This window comes from Meriones unguiculatus, chromosome 5 (assembly GCF_030254825.1).
Source record: "Meriones unguiculatus strain TT.TT164.6M chromosome 5, Bangor_MerUng_6.1, whole genome shotgun sequence".
NCBI classification, from domain to species: domain Eukaryota; kingdom Metazoa; phylum Chordata; class Mammalia; order Rodentia; family Muridae; genus Meriones; species Meriones unguiculatus.
The window spans coordinates 23,175,309-23,192,233 of record NC_083353.1 but is presented as its reverse complement, the minus strand read 5'-3'; positions in this window follow the sequence as shown (position 1 = coordinate 23,192,233).

The window sequence follows — 16,925 nt, the reverse complement described above, 5'->3', positions numbered from 1 at the left end:
ATTCCGTTTTGGTTTCTGGCAAAACTAGAATCAGTGAAGTGCACACACAAAATGACATTGAAGAATAATTTAATGTCTGCTTCCTGCCACAAAAACTATGTCACAAGTTGTGGAAAATGCCTTATCCACTCTCTCAATTCCACGAACACCTGCAGAACCTCTGCAGCTGAGAAACTCCTTTCGTCCTTGGGACTGAAGCTAAGTAACAAGTAGTACTCAAGGTAGAAAGCTTGAATCTCATTGAGAAGGTAGAATAAAAGAGACATCTGATATCTGTAGTGGATATGGATGGGGAATCCAGTGGAAGAAGGGGTTGAAAGGAGAATAGGAGAGAAGTGTGTGGAGGATGGCTGAAAAGAAAACTGGAGTTAGTGGATTGTGGATGGAGGAGTAGCACTGGCACAGGCAGTAATCTAGTACAGTGGAAAATTCCAGGAATCTATGAGGGTGACTCTGGCTAAGATTCCCTTGTGATAGGACCTATGGAGCCTAAACAAGCTATCTCCTCTAAGCAGGCAAAATGTCATCCTGCCTATAAGCTGTACAGAGACAAGAACCTAGCATAACTGTCATCAGAGTGGCTTCACCCCCTAACTCATGGAAACAGATGCAAAAACATGCAGACAAACATTAGGTGGAGTTGGGAATTCCTATGGAAAAAAAGGAAGAAGAATTGTAGGAGGCAGAGGGGTCAAAGACACCGCAAGAAAACCTATAGAATCAACTAACCTGGGCCAATAAAAGCTCAAAGAGAGTATGCCTTGGAAGGACCAAGACCCGCTGCACACATGCAACAGTTGTGTAGCAAGGTCTTCATGTCAGACTCCTAATAGTTAGAGCAGGAACTGTCTCTGACTCTGTTGCCTGCCTTTGAATCTCTTTACCTAACTGGATCACATTGACTGGCCTCAATAGGAGAAGCTGTGCCTAGGCAACTGCAACTTGAAATGCCAAGGTTGCTTGTTGTCATTAGGAGGCCTTCCCTTTTCTGAAGAATAGGAGAGGAGGAATTACTGGGGAAAGGTGAGAGAGAAGGACTAAGAGGTGAAGAAGAAAGAAAATCTGTGCTTGGGATGTAAAGAAAATTAACTTATTAATTAATTAATTAAAAACATATCAGAATGCCTCAATAACACTTAAACAGCACTACATAAAAGTATATACAAATGAATAATGGAGAGAGGGCATCTGCAAACAGAACTTAAAACATGGAGTTATTTCCTATATCATAGAAGCAGAATGTGAAATCAGAGAGAGAAATTAGGGCTGTAGAGATATTATAGAGAATGAAAACTTTAAATAAATAAACAAAATATATATCCAAAATTATTTCTTAAGTACATGAGTGTCCTGAAACAGCACATCATTCTTCAGTGACGGGGTCCAGAAGGGAATGTACCAGGGGATGAGAAAGACTGGTAAAATACAAGGAAGAAAAGATAAAAGCTTGGGTAGAGAGGTCTCATGCCATGCAAGCTTCTTAAGAAGAACATTGTCTCCACTACTTCCAGGTAAAAAATAGAAGGAAATGGGGGATGTTTATGAAGACAGCAGAAACAAGCATACTGTAGAATAAACACACAAGGAAGTTAAACAATGCTGCTTAAGGGGAACACACAGGGTATTTCAAAAACTTTCTGATCTAGCCCACTGCAGCCTTGGAATTGAAAACAACAGCCCTATGTGGAGAGAAGAGTTGGAGGTCTCAAGAACAGAAGTGAACCCTCCCCAAATGTCCTGGCACCAGAGCATGACCAATTCTCCCAAACATATTCTTGGTTTTGGAGAAGGAGCTCTCTTAATTTCACTGTAACTCAGAGCCCTACAAAAAGTGTCGAAGGCCTAGGCCCCAGGCTGTTACTAGAAAAGCAGGATCCTAAGTTTGAGAAGGAGCTATGTTCCTCCTCTACATATGAAGGATTCAGGGAAAGCCTTGCTTGATCAGGCAGTTGGGTCAGAGAAGAAATAAAGAAAGAAATTAAACACTTCCTAGAAATCAATGAAAATGAAGGCACAACATACTCAAACTTATGGGACACAATGAAAGCAGTGCCAAGAGGAAAGTACATAGCACTCTGTGCCTTTAAGAAGAAATTCAAAACATCTCATTCAAGCAACTTAATGGCTCACGTAAAAGCCCTAGAATAGAAAGAAGCAGACACACCAAAGAGGAGTAGACGGCTGGAAATTATCAAACACATGGTTGAAATCAATAAATTAGAAACAAATAATACAATTCAAAGAATCAATGAAACCAAGAGCTGTACCTTTGAGAAAATAAAAAAGATATACAAACCCTTAGCCAAGCTAACTAAAAGGCAGAGAGACACTATCCAAATCAACAAAATCAGAAATGAAAAGGGGGACATAACCACAGACACCAAAGAAATCCAAACAATAGTTATGTCTTACTTCAAAAGCCTATATGCCACAAAATTTGAAAATCTAAATGAAATGTGCAATTTTCTTGACCAATTCCACATGCCAAAGCTGAATCAAGACCAGGTAAATCAGTTGAATAGCCCTTCCCCTAAGGAAATAGAAAATGTCAACAGAAGTCCCCCATGCAAAAAAAAAAAAAAAGCCCAGGGCAAGATGGTTCCAGACCTTCAAAGAAGAGCAAACACCAATACTCTTCAAACTATTCCACAAAATAGAAACAGAAGGAACACTACCAAACTTATTCTATGAAGCCACAGTCACCTTGGTACCTAAACCTCTTGAAGACCCAACAAAGAAAGAGAATTTCAGGCCAATCTCCCTCATGAACATTGATGCAAAAATATTCAACAAAATACTTGCAAACCGAATCCATGAACACATCAAACATCATCGACTATTACCAAGTAGGCTTCATCCCAGGCATGCAGGGGTGATTCAATATATGGAAATCCATCAATGTGATCCACCAAATAAACTGAAAGAAAAAAAATTCATGGTAGTCTCTTTAGATGCTGAAAAGGCATTTGACAAAATCCAACATCCATTCATGTTGAAAGTCTTGGAGAGATCAGGGATACAAGGCACATACCTGAACATAGTAAAGACAACACACAGCAAGCCTATAGCCAACAATAAACTCAATGGAGAGAAACTTATCAATCCCACTGAAATCCAGGACAAGGCAAGACTGCCCACTCTCTCCATATCCCTTCAACATTGTTCGTAAAATCCTTCCTAGAGCATTTAGACAATTAAAAGAGAACAAGGAAATACAAGATGATATGATAGTACACCTGAGTGACTCCAAAAATTCTACTAGGGAACTCCTACAGCTGATTCACAGCTTCAGCGAAGTGGCTGGATATAAAATTAACTCAAAAAAATCAGTAGCCTTCCTGTATACAAAAGACAAAAGGTCTGAGAAAGAAATTAGAGAAACAACACCCTTCACAATAGCCACAAAGGACATAAAGTACCTTGGTCTGAAACTAACCAAGCAAGTCAAAGACTTGTATGAAAAATATTTTCAGTCTCTGAAGAAAGAATTGGAAGAAGATATGAGAAGATGGAAAGATCTCCCATACTCATGGCTTGGCAGGATTAATATATTAAAAATGGCCATTTTACCAAAAGCAATCTACAGATTCAATGCAATTCCGATCAAATTACCGACACAATTCTTTACATCCTTAAAATAAAAATTCTCACCTTCATTTGGAACAACAGGAATCCCAGAATTGCTAAAATAATTCTCTACAATAAAAGATTTTCAGGAAGTATCTCCATCCCTGATCTCAAGCTGTACTATAGAGCAATAATAAAACCTGCATGGTACAGGCACAGAAACAGACTGGTGGATCAATTGAATTGAATAGAAGACCCTGAAATAAACTCACACATTTACGGATACCTGATTTTTGACAAAAATGACCTCATTGGCACAGAAGACAACTTCCTGAACAGAATACCAACAGCACAGGCTCTAAGAGCAACTATCAATAACTGGGACCTCATGAAACAGAAAAGCTTCTGTAAAGCAAAGGACAATGTCCTCAGAACAAAATGACTGCCTACAGATTGGGAAAGGATCTTCACTATCCCTTTATCTGACAGAAGACTAATTTCCAGTATATATAAGTACCTCAAGAAGTTAAACAGGTTTTCATCCTTTTTGATTGCTGAGTAGTATTCCATCATGTAAAAATACCACAATTTCTCTATCCATTCCTCCATTGATGGACATCTGGGTTGTTTCCAAGTTCTGGCTATTACAAATAAAGCTGCTACAAACATTGTTGAACAAATGTCCTTGTTGTGTACTTGAGTAAATTTTGGGTATATACCTAGGAGTGGTAGAGCTGGTTCTTGAGGTTGCACTACTCCTAATTGTCTGAGAAAGCACCAGATTGACTTCCAAAGTGGTTGAACCAGTTTACATTGCCACCAGCAGTGGAGGAGGGTTCCCCTTTCTCCACAACCTCTTCAGAATGTTTTATCACTTGAGTTTTTCATCTTGGCCATTCTGATGCGTGTAAGGTAAAATCTCAGGGTCGTTTTGATTTGCATTTCCATAATGGCTAATGAGGTTGAGCATTTCTTTAACTGTTTCTCTGCCATTCAATGTTCCTCTTTCGAGAATTCTCTGTTTAGCTCCATTCTCCATTTTTTTAATGGGATTATTTGGTTTGTTGTTTTTTTGCTTCTTTAGTTCTTTATATATGCTGGATATTAGCCCTCTGTCAGATAAAGGGTTGGTGAAGATTCTTTCCCAATCTGTAGGCAGTCATTTTGTTTTGATGACAGTGTCTTTTGCTTTACAGAAGCTTTTCAGTTTCATGAGGTCCCATTTATTGATTGTTGCTCTTAGAGCCTGTGCTGTTGGTGTTCTTTTCAGGAGGAGTAGCCCTGTTAGGCCATAGAGGAGGTCTTTGCAGCCAGTCCTGAAGATACCTGAAAAAAAAACTGGATAGGATGAATGTGGAGGAGGTCCCCCCTATCAGTGGACATGGAAAGGGGCATGGTGGAGATGAGAGAGGGAGGGTGGGATTTGGAAGGTATGAGGGAACAGGACACAGCTGGGATACAGAGTTAATAAAATGTAACTGATAAGAAAAAAAAGAAATTAAAAAAAAGAAGATGTTGAACAGGAACAAATCAAGTAATCCAATTAAAAAATGGAGTACAGAGCTAAACACAGAATTCTCAAGTGAGGATTATCGAATGGCAGAGAAAAACTTAATGAAATGCTTAACCTCATTAGCCATCAGAGAAAGGGAAATCAAAAGGACACTAACACTTCACCTTACACCCATCAACATGGTTAAGAGGAAAAACTCAAATAACAACACATGCTGCAGAGGTTGTGGAGAAAGGGGAACCCTCCTCCCCTGCTCTTGGGAATGTAAAATTGTACAACCACTCTGGAAAGCAATCTTGCACTTCCTCAGAAAACTAGGAATAGTACTTCCTCAAGATCCAGCTATACCACTCCTCAGTATATACACAAAGAGGATCAAGTACACAATAAGAACATTTGCTCAACCATGTTTGTAGCAGCTTTATTTGTAATAGACAGAAGCTGGAAACATCCCAGATCCCCCTCAGTGGAGGAATGGATACAGAAATTGTGGTACATCTAAACAATGGAATATTACTATGCAATAAAAAAGAAGGAAATCATGAAATTTTCAGGTAAATGGTGAGATCTAGAAAAGATCATCCTGAGTGAGCTATCCCCCAAACAGTAAGACACACACACACACACACACACACTCACGGTATATACTCACTCATATAGACATATAATATAGAATAAACCTACTAGAATCTGTATATCTAAAGAAACTAATCAAGAGGGAGGACTCTTGATATATTGCTCAAGCCCTATCCAGAAAGGCAAAGAGAATGGACATCAGTAGAAGGAGAAAAGAGGGAATAAGTCAGGAGCCTGACACAGAGGACCTCTGAAAGGCTCTGCCCTGCAGACTATCAAAGCAGATGTTGAGACTTATGGCCAACCTTTGGACAGAGTGTAGGTAAGCTTAGGAAAAGAAGTGGTACACAATAAGATATGGAGAGGACAGGAACTCCACAAGGAGACCAACACAATCAAAAAATCTAGGCACAGGGGTCTTTCCTGAGACTGATACTCCAACCAAGGACCATGTATGGAGATAACCTAAGACCCCTGCAAAGATGTACTCCATGGCAGTTCAGGGTCCAAATTGGTTCCATAGTAATAGGAACAGGGACTGTCTCTGACATGAACTGAATTTTCTGCTTTCTAATTCCCTCCCCCTGAAGGGGAACCAGCATCACAATGCCGCAGAAGACAATTCAGCCACTCCTGATGAGACCTAATTGACTAGAATCAGAAGGAAGAAAAAGAAGACCTCCCCTATCAATGGACTTGGGGAGGGGCATCCTTGCAGAGGGAGGAGGAAGGGAGGGATTGTGGTGGGGTGGAGGGAGCTTAAGGGGCATAAAAGTGAATAAAGTGAAAGAAAGAAAGAAAAAAGAAAGAAAGAAAGAAAGAAAGAAAGAAAGAAAGAAAGAAAGAAAGAAAGAAAGAAAGAAAGAAAGAAAGAAGAAAGAAAGAACATTGTGTCCACTACTTCCAGGTAAAAGTTGAAGGAAATGGTGGACATCTATGAAGACAGCAGAAACAATCATACAGTGGCATAATCACGCAAGGAAGTTAAAGAGTGCTGCTTAAGGGGAACACGCAGGGTATTTCAAATACATTCCTGATGTAGCCCATTGCAGCCTTGGAATTGAAAACAACAGCCCCATGTAGAGGGAAGAGTTGGAGGTCTCAGTAACAGAAGTGACCCCACCCCAAATGTCCTGGCACCAGAGCATGTCCAACTCTCCCAAACATATTCCTGGTTTTGGAGAAGGAGTTCTGTTAATTTCGCTGTAACTCAGGGCCCTACAAATAGTTCCCTAGGCCTAGGCCCCAGGGTGTTACTGGATCTGAAAAGCAGGTTCCTAAGTGTGAGAAAGAGCTGTTTCTTTTCTACACATGAAGGACTCAGGGAAAGCCTTGCTTGATCAAGCGAGTTCAAGATCAAGCTTGATCAAGAACAGCAGTGTTCGTCTTTCTCAAATAGTTGTCACCTGGGATCTTCTTGACTACCTGGCAGATCTATGCTTTTCTCAGGAAGAAAATTTGACCTTTAGGGCACACCAGGTCTTAATGTTGGTTGTGACCCTGTAATGCCCCTTTGAGAAGCTTGTTGAGTCTCCTTCTCATTTAACATGGGGATTTGCTAGTGGTGGGTTGTAAATCAGTTGTCTGCTTTTCCTATGTTTGGGGCAGTCTTAGTGAATGAACATATTTTCTAGGACCTAATCTTTAACAAGCCTGGTTAGCCTACCACATATTTTGGAGTGTTGTAGAAGCAACCCTCCTTTAGGTAATTTCCCCTTTGTGTGACTATCCCTAAGCATTGGTAAATCCTTTCCATCATCAATTCTAATCTTGCACATCACAGCTTAGTAGTAAAGATTTCTACCTCCACAAAATGAAGTCCAAATGGATCTCACCCCCTTCTCCAGGAGCAAAGACATGACAACATAGGTCCTTGGAGGGTGAGGGGGATGAATTCCTCTTTTCATTGCTGTTGAACAGGGATGCCAGGGTGGAGATGGTGACCTGCTTCCTTTCCCATGGCTGATGATACTCATTAGCCATCCTATCATCATAATGGGGCAGCTGGCTCATCTGCAGGTAAAACTCACACAGTGCTCTGAGTCAGAGTCCATGCTCTGGCCTTTGGGCTCACAAGTGGAGTCATACAACTGGATGCCTTTGTGTTGGGACCATACACTCTCTTACCTCTTGAATTCTGTCAGAATCCTTTGGGCTACATAGGGCTCCCTGTTGCCAGTACTTTGCCCCTTTCCTGATTAGCTCTTCAGCTCATTTTTGGCATCAAAGGGATCTGAGTAGTCATCAGCTATGGTCATCTTGTCTTTCTAGCCCACTCAGCTCTCCCCTGCAGCTAACAGCAGGTCACTGGGCTCCAGTTATAGCCAACACAGCTCACACCTCTCAGTCCCCACCCCAAGGGCCTGAACTCAGGCCACTTTGATAAGCTAGTACTACCAGGATATGTAGTGCACCACTTCTGGGGTAGTGGGCTTCCATTTGCTGCTGCTAGAGTAGAGGTGCTGAGCATTGTGGGATGAGCACAAGCACAGGGCCTAGGACGCTGATGTGGATGGTCTGCAGCCCTGATCCTTGCAGCAGCAGCAGCAGCAGTAGTGAAGACATGCTGCCCCTAACAGGACTCCACGCCACCAGTGCAGTAGTTGAGATGGCACAGGGTGCACATTTTGTGCAGTCAGGAGCCCAGCACCATTGTACAGGTCCTCATCTGAGCATGGTAGGCACGGATAGGATACCTGTGCTGCAACTGTGCTGTCTTAGGGCAGAAATCCCGACAATGCCGAGAAGCAGGCCCCAGTGGACCCTCAGGATGCCTAGGATGCGGATCAGCCCTGCTGTAAGGCCTAGGGAGGAGGATAGTTGTGCTTCTCTCCCATATGCCTCTGCTTGGGGTTGTCGGGCCTTGGCTCTTGGTCTTGCTGTTACCAAAACTTAAGTATCTGTTACAAGAAGCCTCCTAGGGCTATGGCTTGCCAGCCTGATCCAATGCTGCAGCCAATTGAGGATCAATGCCCCTGCCCAGTCCTGCCAAATTCAAGTTCTTGTGGCTACCACCTGGCTAGGGCCTCTACTGCACAGCCCTCAGCTCCATGCTCCATCACCTGAGCTTGGAATCAACAGCTTCTCACAGGTGGGTCTCATAGGAGCCCCAGATGCCAAGAGCAGAAAGCTGGGCGCCCCTGCTGTGTTCCTTCCTGTGGCCAACTGCAAACTTCTCCAGTTTGCCTGGGCTAGGCCAGCTGCTTATTGGAGGGGAACACCAGCTAGGATGTTAGCACCCAACACCAGGCAGGACATGCCCCTGCAAGTCCCAGCGGCACCTGCTGCTGCAGCTGCTGCCTACCTAACCGCCATGTGTGTCACACCACAAGCATTGTAATGTGGAGTACTAGGATATGTCTACACACAGCCCTGTTGCCAACACACAGAGGCAATGCACAGAATGAAATTATTCAGAGTACAACGTGTGGGTCCTGATAGTTGCTCAGACCACATTGGGCCACTACTTCACATGGAGCCACTAGGAGGGTCCACCGCAGAAGCTCCCAAGGCTCATCAGCCCACTCCTCCCCACATGGTGGTCCCTCACTTACCATGTTGAGGTTTCCAAGCTCATACTCAGAGCCCTTGCAGCTCCAGGCAGAAGCTCAGGATCACAAGCACTTACTCAGCTACAGAATCCAGCCTTGGAGGATGTTGTCCAGGAAATCCTGCCGTCTTGTCTGACTGGCAGTTCACCTACACATTCTGATTGGCTAGTGAGGGCTGAAACAAGAGCACTTACCTTAGGATTGCTAAAGGCACATAGCACAGTGTTTCCTGGCACTGGTTTCAGGCCCAGGCACAGTATTTTCCTAGATCTGCAGAGACTTGCATTTCAGTAGCACTAGCACCCGAACTCCAATAGCTGGCCCTTCTGCCTTCTTGTACTCAGTAGGTGTTGGTTTCTAGGAGGAAGCCTAGAAAACCCACATCAGAGACATAAACTTGAAAAAGTAGGCTTTATTTTCTGCCTGCAAAAGGAGGTGGTCTGCATGGGATCAAAACAGCATCCCTGAGGAGATGATGTGTTGCATAATTAAAGGGTGAATACCTCAAGGTGAGGGGTATTTTGCTGTGTGGTGTGGTCATTCAATCAAATTTTAACATTATGGGTTAAGCAAGACAGTATCTGTTAGAGACTGGGCCTGATCCAAGACTTCTTGCCTCAAGGCCCCTTATTAGTACACTAGACATTGGGTTCTGAATCCAAAGAAAGAAAGAAAGAAAGAAAGAAAGAAAACAATACACTACACTAACAAGTGTACCTACGTGTGAAGGTGTTAGTTATTTCCAGATGGAGTCAGTTGAATTAGCAAACTTTGCCATTACAACAGCCAAGACAGAAGGGCTGAGACTTAGTTCTTTCATGAAACAGGCAAGGAAAGCCTGGAATCATTTCTAAAGCAACAGTTTGACTCAAAAAAGGAAGCATGGGGAGTCTTGACAAATTCATGTAGAGCTCTCCTATCACTATTTGAAGATGACATGATAGTGTATGCAAGGGACACCAAAAATTCTACCAAACAACACTGAAAACTGATAAACAGTGGCTGGATAAAAAAAAAATCAAAAAAACCAGTAGCCATCCTATACAAAAGCAACAAACGGATGGAGAAAGAAATTAGGGCAACTACTCCCTTCACAATAGTAACAAATAATATAAGTTATCTTGGTGTAACTCTAACCAAGCAAATGAAAGGCCTGTCTGACAAGAACTTTAGGTGTCTGAAGTATGAAACTGAAAAAGATATTAGAAGATAGAATGATATCACATGCTTGTAGACTGGTGGGATTAATATAGTAAAATTGGCCTTCTTATCAAAAGCAATCGACAAATTCAATGCAATCCCCATCAAAATACCAGCGCAATTTTTAATAGACCTTGAAAGAACACTCTAAACTTCATATGGTAAAACAAATATAGATTCTTTTTTATGCCCCTCTACAAAACTCAAATTCAAGTTGATTGAAACCCCAATATAACACCAAATACAATAAATCTATAAAAAGAGAAAGTGGAGAAGCACCTGGAACTCATTGGTACAGGAGACAACTTCCTGATCAGAATATCAGCAGCACAGAATCTAAGGTCAATAACTCAAAATTGGCACTTCTTGAAACTGGAAATCTTCTATGAGGCAAAGGACACTGTCAATAAAAGGAAACAACAGTCTGTAGATTAGGTACGGATTTTCACCAATCCTACATCTACAAAGGGTTAATATCCAAAATACATAATAAACTCAAGAAATCAAACACCAATAAAGAAATAACCTATTTAAAAAATGGGGTACAGAACTAAACAGAAAGTTCTCAACAGAGGATTCTCATGGCTGAAAAGCACTTAAAGAAATGTTCAACATTCTTGGTCAACAGGGAAATGCAAATCAAAATGACCCTGAGATTCCCTCTCACACCTGTCAGAATGGCTAAGATCAAATTCTCAAGCAACAGCACATACTAGCAAGAGTGTGGAGAAAGGGGAACACTGCTCCATTGCTGGTGGGAGTGTAAACTTGTAAAACCACTTTGGAAATCAATCTGGCAATTTCTCAGAAAACTGGGAATAGCTTTACCTCAAGACCCATCTATAGCACTCCTGGATATATACCTGAAAGACAATCCACCAGACAAGGATACTTGCTCAACTATGTTCACAGCAACTTTATGTGTAATATCCAGAATCTGGAAACAACCCAGGTGTGCCTCCACCAAACAATGGATAAAGAAATTGGTAAGTTTACACAATGGAATACAACTCAGCTATAAAAAAAAAAAAAACATGACATTTGCAGGGAAATGGATAGAACTCGAAAAGATCATTCTCAGTGAGATATGTCAGATCTGGAAATACATACATGGTATGTAATCACTTACAGGTGGATTTTAGCCATAGAGTACATGATAAGCATACTGTAAGGCACTGAACCAAAGACAGTAAGTAGCACAGAAGATTCAAGAAGGGATGCATAAATTCCACTCAGGAATTTATTTGCAATCGACAGAGGTTATAGGCTAAAGACAAGAACAAGGTGGCAGAGGGGTCGCAGTGAAAAGAGGAGGAGGTCAGACCTGGAAAGAGCAAAGGCGAGAGTAAAGAAGGCCTGTAGAGAAAAGAAAATCTGAGCATGGGATGTGTCTGTGACAAGATGGAAACCTAAGTCAGGGTAGGCTCCTGGGAGGATATGAGGGGTACACAAGCAGAGACTCCTAATGGCAGAGGCAATAGGGACTAAAGAGGACACCCACTAACTAGACTAGTCTCCTAGCAGAGTGAAGGGAACACCAACCCACTCACAAAAACGTTGAACAAAAATTTACCCTGCCTATAATATGTGCAGCAAAGAAGATAAGCAGAGAGAGCAGAGACTGAGGAAATGCCCAACCAATGCCTAGCCCAACCAAAGAAACAACCTACCAGAGAGTGCCAACCCATGACACTATGAATGATACTCTGCTAAACTTGCAGACAGGAACCTGACAGCATTGTCCTCTGAGAGGTGTTAACCAGCAGCACCTCAAAACACATGCAGTCTCAAAACCAAACATTGGGTGATGCATAGGGACATATGTGGAAAAGAGGGAGGAAAGAGAAAAAGACCTGGAAAGGACAGGAACTCCACAAGAAGACCAACACTGCCAACTAACTAAGGCCAAGAGGTGCCTGCTGAGACTGAAGCATCAATCAAGGATTATGAATGAATTGGGTCTAGGCCTTTAAAACAGTGTGTCAGTTAGCTTGAGTCTACAACAAGAAGGCAAAATGAATATAAATTTAAAAGAATTAAAACCACTCACAGGTATATCCAACTGTGTGAGTTAATTCCAGATGTAGGCTGTTTTACTACTAAGCTTGGCTATCACAAGAGCCAAGTCAGAACAGCTGAGACATTTCCTACCTGAAATAAGCAAGAAAAGCATAGAGACATTCCCAAAGAAATGTTTTTTCTCAAAAAAAAAAGAAAGAAAAGAAAGTGGGGGGAGCATTGTATAGCTGAGATAAAAAGTTAATAAACTATAACTCATATTAATTGAAATAAAAATTAATTGAAAAAACGAAAGTGTGGTGATTTTACTTTGAGAATCTGGGTACCTTCATGTAGAGTTCTAGTTATTTCTACACATGCTAAGTTAACAGTTCCACATTTGAACATGGTCACAATGTAAAAGCTAGTATTTGGGGAAATTTTACTCAAAGTCATGCATAAAGGTGATAGAAAGACATATCTCTGCCATTTTCGTCTCGTACTGTAACATCTAAATGATGATCAAGTAGTAATCGCCTCAGGAAAGAATAAGGCCACTACCACAATTTTGCACATTATTTGAAGCAAGCTTGATTATACTGGTTTGTAGCCAAAGGATGGCTAAGACTGCTCCTAATTCCAGTTTAAGAGTGCAGCAATGGATTCATTTCCTGGGACACTTTTAAGGAGTAAAATCACAGATAGTTACAAAAGTGAAAAATTTCACTTTTAGAAAGGTTTACTAAAGTGAAAAAAATGGGGCAGTAAAGTCATACAGTAAAATCTCAAATTAACACCAATTTTTCGCTATGTGATTAAAGGGTAATGAGGGGGAATCAGGGTGTTCTCAAAAACAAGTCAAGGTCAAGATTTGGGGCAAGGATGGCTCCAGAAAATGGACTTAAAAGCAGCAACTCAGCTCATACAATAAATGTAACCATATATTTACAAATACGGGGGTCATATCTTCTGTATTGAAAATGGAGACAGACAGATTCCTTACAAGTCAATGACACTGAGACAGTAGATTGCTTTTGAGCCAGTGCTATTTCTTAACCATGACTTATGATCGAAATGTAGAGATATCAATGTCACAATTTTCACAAATAGGAAGAACCAAAACCACAAATACAAAAATCATCTAGGAATAGTCACCTATTAATTAGCACCATAGACAATGTTCAACAATGTATGGCTGTGATGAGCCAGTGTGTCCTCAGAACAAAGATGCTTTTGCCACTGAGCAGGCTGGCTCAGAAGAAGGTCACAGCTGCTTCCATGCAAGACCAGACAGAGTTCATTTTCAGTAGCCCTGGCTGCTGTGTCAGGAGTGTGACATCACTGTAGAAAATTCGTTCTACTTTGTGTTTTACCCTTTATTTTTATTTTAGTTATATGGGTGTTTGCCTGCATGTGTCTCTGTGAAGTACCCAGAGAGGCAAGAGCAGGGTGGAAGATTCCAGCAAATGATCTTACAGCACATATGTGTTCTGGAAATAAAACCAGGGCCCTCTGGACAGCACCCCAGGCTGTTAACTGCTGAGACATTTCTAGACCAACTTTCTAAATTTAAATTGACTTTTATAATCTTTGATTAAAATATAGTACATCACTTTCCCCCTTTCTTGTCTTCCATCCATGCCTTCCAAATCCTTCACTTCAGACTTCTTCCTTCTTCTGTATGAAGAAGTATGTTGTAATACATGATGACAACCTGCTAAGTTTGGTTTTGTTGATTGTGTGTATATGGTTTAAGGAATGATTCAATGCTTTATATCTTGTATAAATAATGATGGCTGAAGCTGTTACAGGCCCCTTGCTTGAATGAGAACAGGTGGTTAGTGTCTTCATTCTCACAAACTGCACACAAATGTCCATGGTTAGACAACAATGCTGGAGCAGGACATCTGCAGACATCACCTAAAGTGGGGCAGCACATAGTGACCATCAAACTGTGACCATCATATTTTTAGTCATCAAAAGTAACCATCATGTATTAGCAATCACAGAGTGGCCATCACATAATTCCGATCACATAGTGTCCCTCAGTATGATCATTACACAGCTGGACATTAACATAGGACCTTTAATAAATTGAGCATCATTAAGGCTATCACACAGAGAGCATCAAACAATGCCCATCATGGAGAATAAATCACAGAGTTGGCCCTTAAACAGTGGACATCACACAATGGCCATCAGTCACTGGACTTCCCATTGTATCCATAGAAGAGAGTCCATTAGAGTGGCTATCAAATAGTGATGCTCACTTAGTGTTCACCATATATTTCAATTAAAGAGTGACAGTCAAAAAGCAAACATCGAATACTGGGGATCAGACAGTGTTCCCAGTGTGGCCATTGCAGAGTGACCATCAGAGAGTTGGCCACTCAGTGAATTACTCACAGCGGTTCATCAAAATGACTATCACAAATTGGGCATCATTTGTGGCCATCACATGCTGGTCACAACATAGTGGATTTTACAGTATCCATCACCCAGATATGACCACAGAGATGCCATTACAGAGTGACCATTATGCTGTAGCCAGAAAACAACAGCTATCAATCTACTTTCATATTGTAATGATAATGAAAATGTGGAGAGTATAAAATGATAAGCATATGTTGACCAACACAGTGACCATCACATCATGGCCTTCACACAGTGTCTCTCACACTGTGACCATCAGAGAGTTGGCCATCACCATGTACATTAACATTGTCCAACACTCGGTGTCCATCACATGCCGTCTTTAACACTCTGGGCATCACCATGTTTATGACATAATCACTATCACACAGTGGCCATCATATAATGAATATTACACAGTGACAATAAAACAGTATCAATCAAAATGTTCATCACATATCAGTGATTACAGAGTGACCATTATGCAATTAAATCATACAGCTAACCATCAATTATTAGCCAGCACAGAATGGCCATTACAAAACAACCGTCAGTCACAGGCCATGGTAGTGAAAATCATGTATTGGTGATGAAGCACTGATCTTTGCACAGTGAACAAAACTCAATGTCAATCACACATTGTCCAACACAAGGTCAAATTTACACAGTGACCATCACACCATATAAATCACATAGTGGGATATCAAACAGTGAGCATCAGATAATGGCCATCACAGGGTGACCATCACAGTGGCTATCAAACTTTGACCATCACATAGTGGGATCCCACAGAATTTATAATTCAGTGACCAACACACACAGGCCATCATTAAGTGGCCAGCATACAGTGACCATCAACAGTGTCAAAAAACACATTACTGTCAATCAGAGGCCCTCAAAAAGTGGCCATAACACAGTAACCATCACAGAGTAACCATTACACAGTGAACACAACACAGTAGCCATTAATTATGACCATTTCACAGTGGCCATTACATCGTAGCCCTCACAAAATGATAATTAAACAGAGTTCTCACCCAAACGTCACATGGATTAAATTAGAGTGAACAGCTCAAAGTTGAATATCATGACAAGTCCATCTCATAGTGTAAATCAACTCATGGTCATACATTGTCTCCATTAGATAGGGAAGACTACATTGAATATCAAACAGAGATCACATATACAGTGGCCATCATACAGAGGGATATATATATGTATAATTTATGATAATTTAAACAGAATATTATATATATACATATATATATATATATATATATATATCACAGCAGGCATCACACAGGTGCAAGTAACCTGTGATATATATATGGGTACATTTATATATACATTTAAATATATGAATGTATATCACATATATATATAGTTGAGAATATATATGTATATATCAAGGTACATTTATATATACATATAAATATATGAATGTATATCACATATATATATATATATATATATATATATATATATGGTTGAGAAGCCTGAACCTGGGCACTCAGAAGAGAAGTCCCAGCTTGGGAAACTATCCCAGAGCCAGATTAAGAGCAAGACACACTTGAAAATGAAGGAGTCACAAGAGCTGAGGCTGCAAACCCTGAGAGCCTGCATACAGAGCACACAAGCCAAGAAGCTGCAAGGATGCAGACAAATCAAGTTGGTCACTTTCCAAATCCAGGCAAAAAGACCAATGCAGAAAAGGAGACTGAACCTCAGGTGAGAGGTGTTGACTTTTCTGACAAGCACTTCCTCCATGAAGCCTCTACCCACAGCACATGCCAGAGGGATCCTTGCCTGACTATTGGGAAGGCTACAGAACCATCATCCAGGCTAAGAAGAGACAAGGTCCTCTAATGACCTCAAAGCTGGAGAACCACAGTGGTGAGCAGGGTAACCAAAAAGACCATGCAGAAAAACACAGTTGACCTGAGCACATTTGGAGGCAAGGAAGGGCTGTGAACCCCATGGAGTCAGCTAGAGTGGGCTCTGGGTTCCAAGAACAGGCTTCATGAGCTATGGAGGAGGCATAGCTTTCCAGCACTTTAACTTGGGATCCCACTACTACCTGATGGGCAAACATTCTGGAGACACTCTCT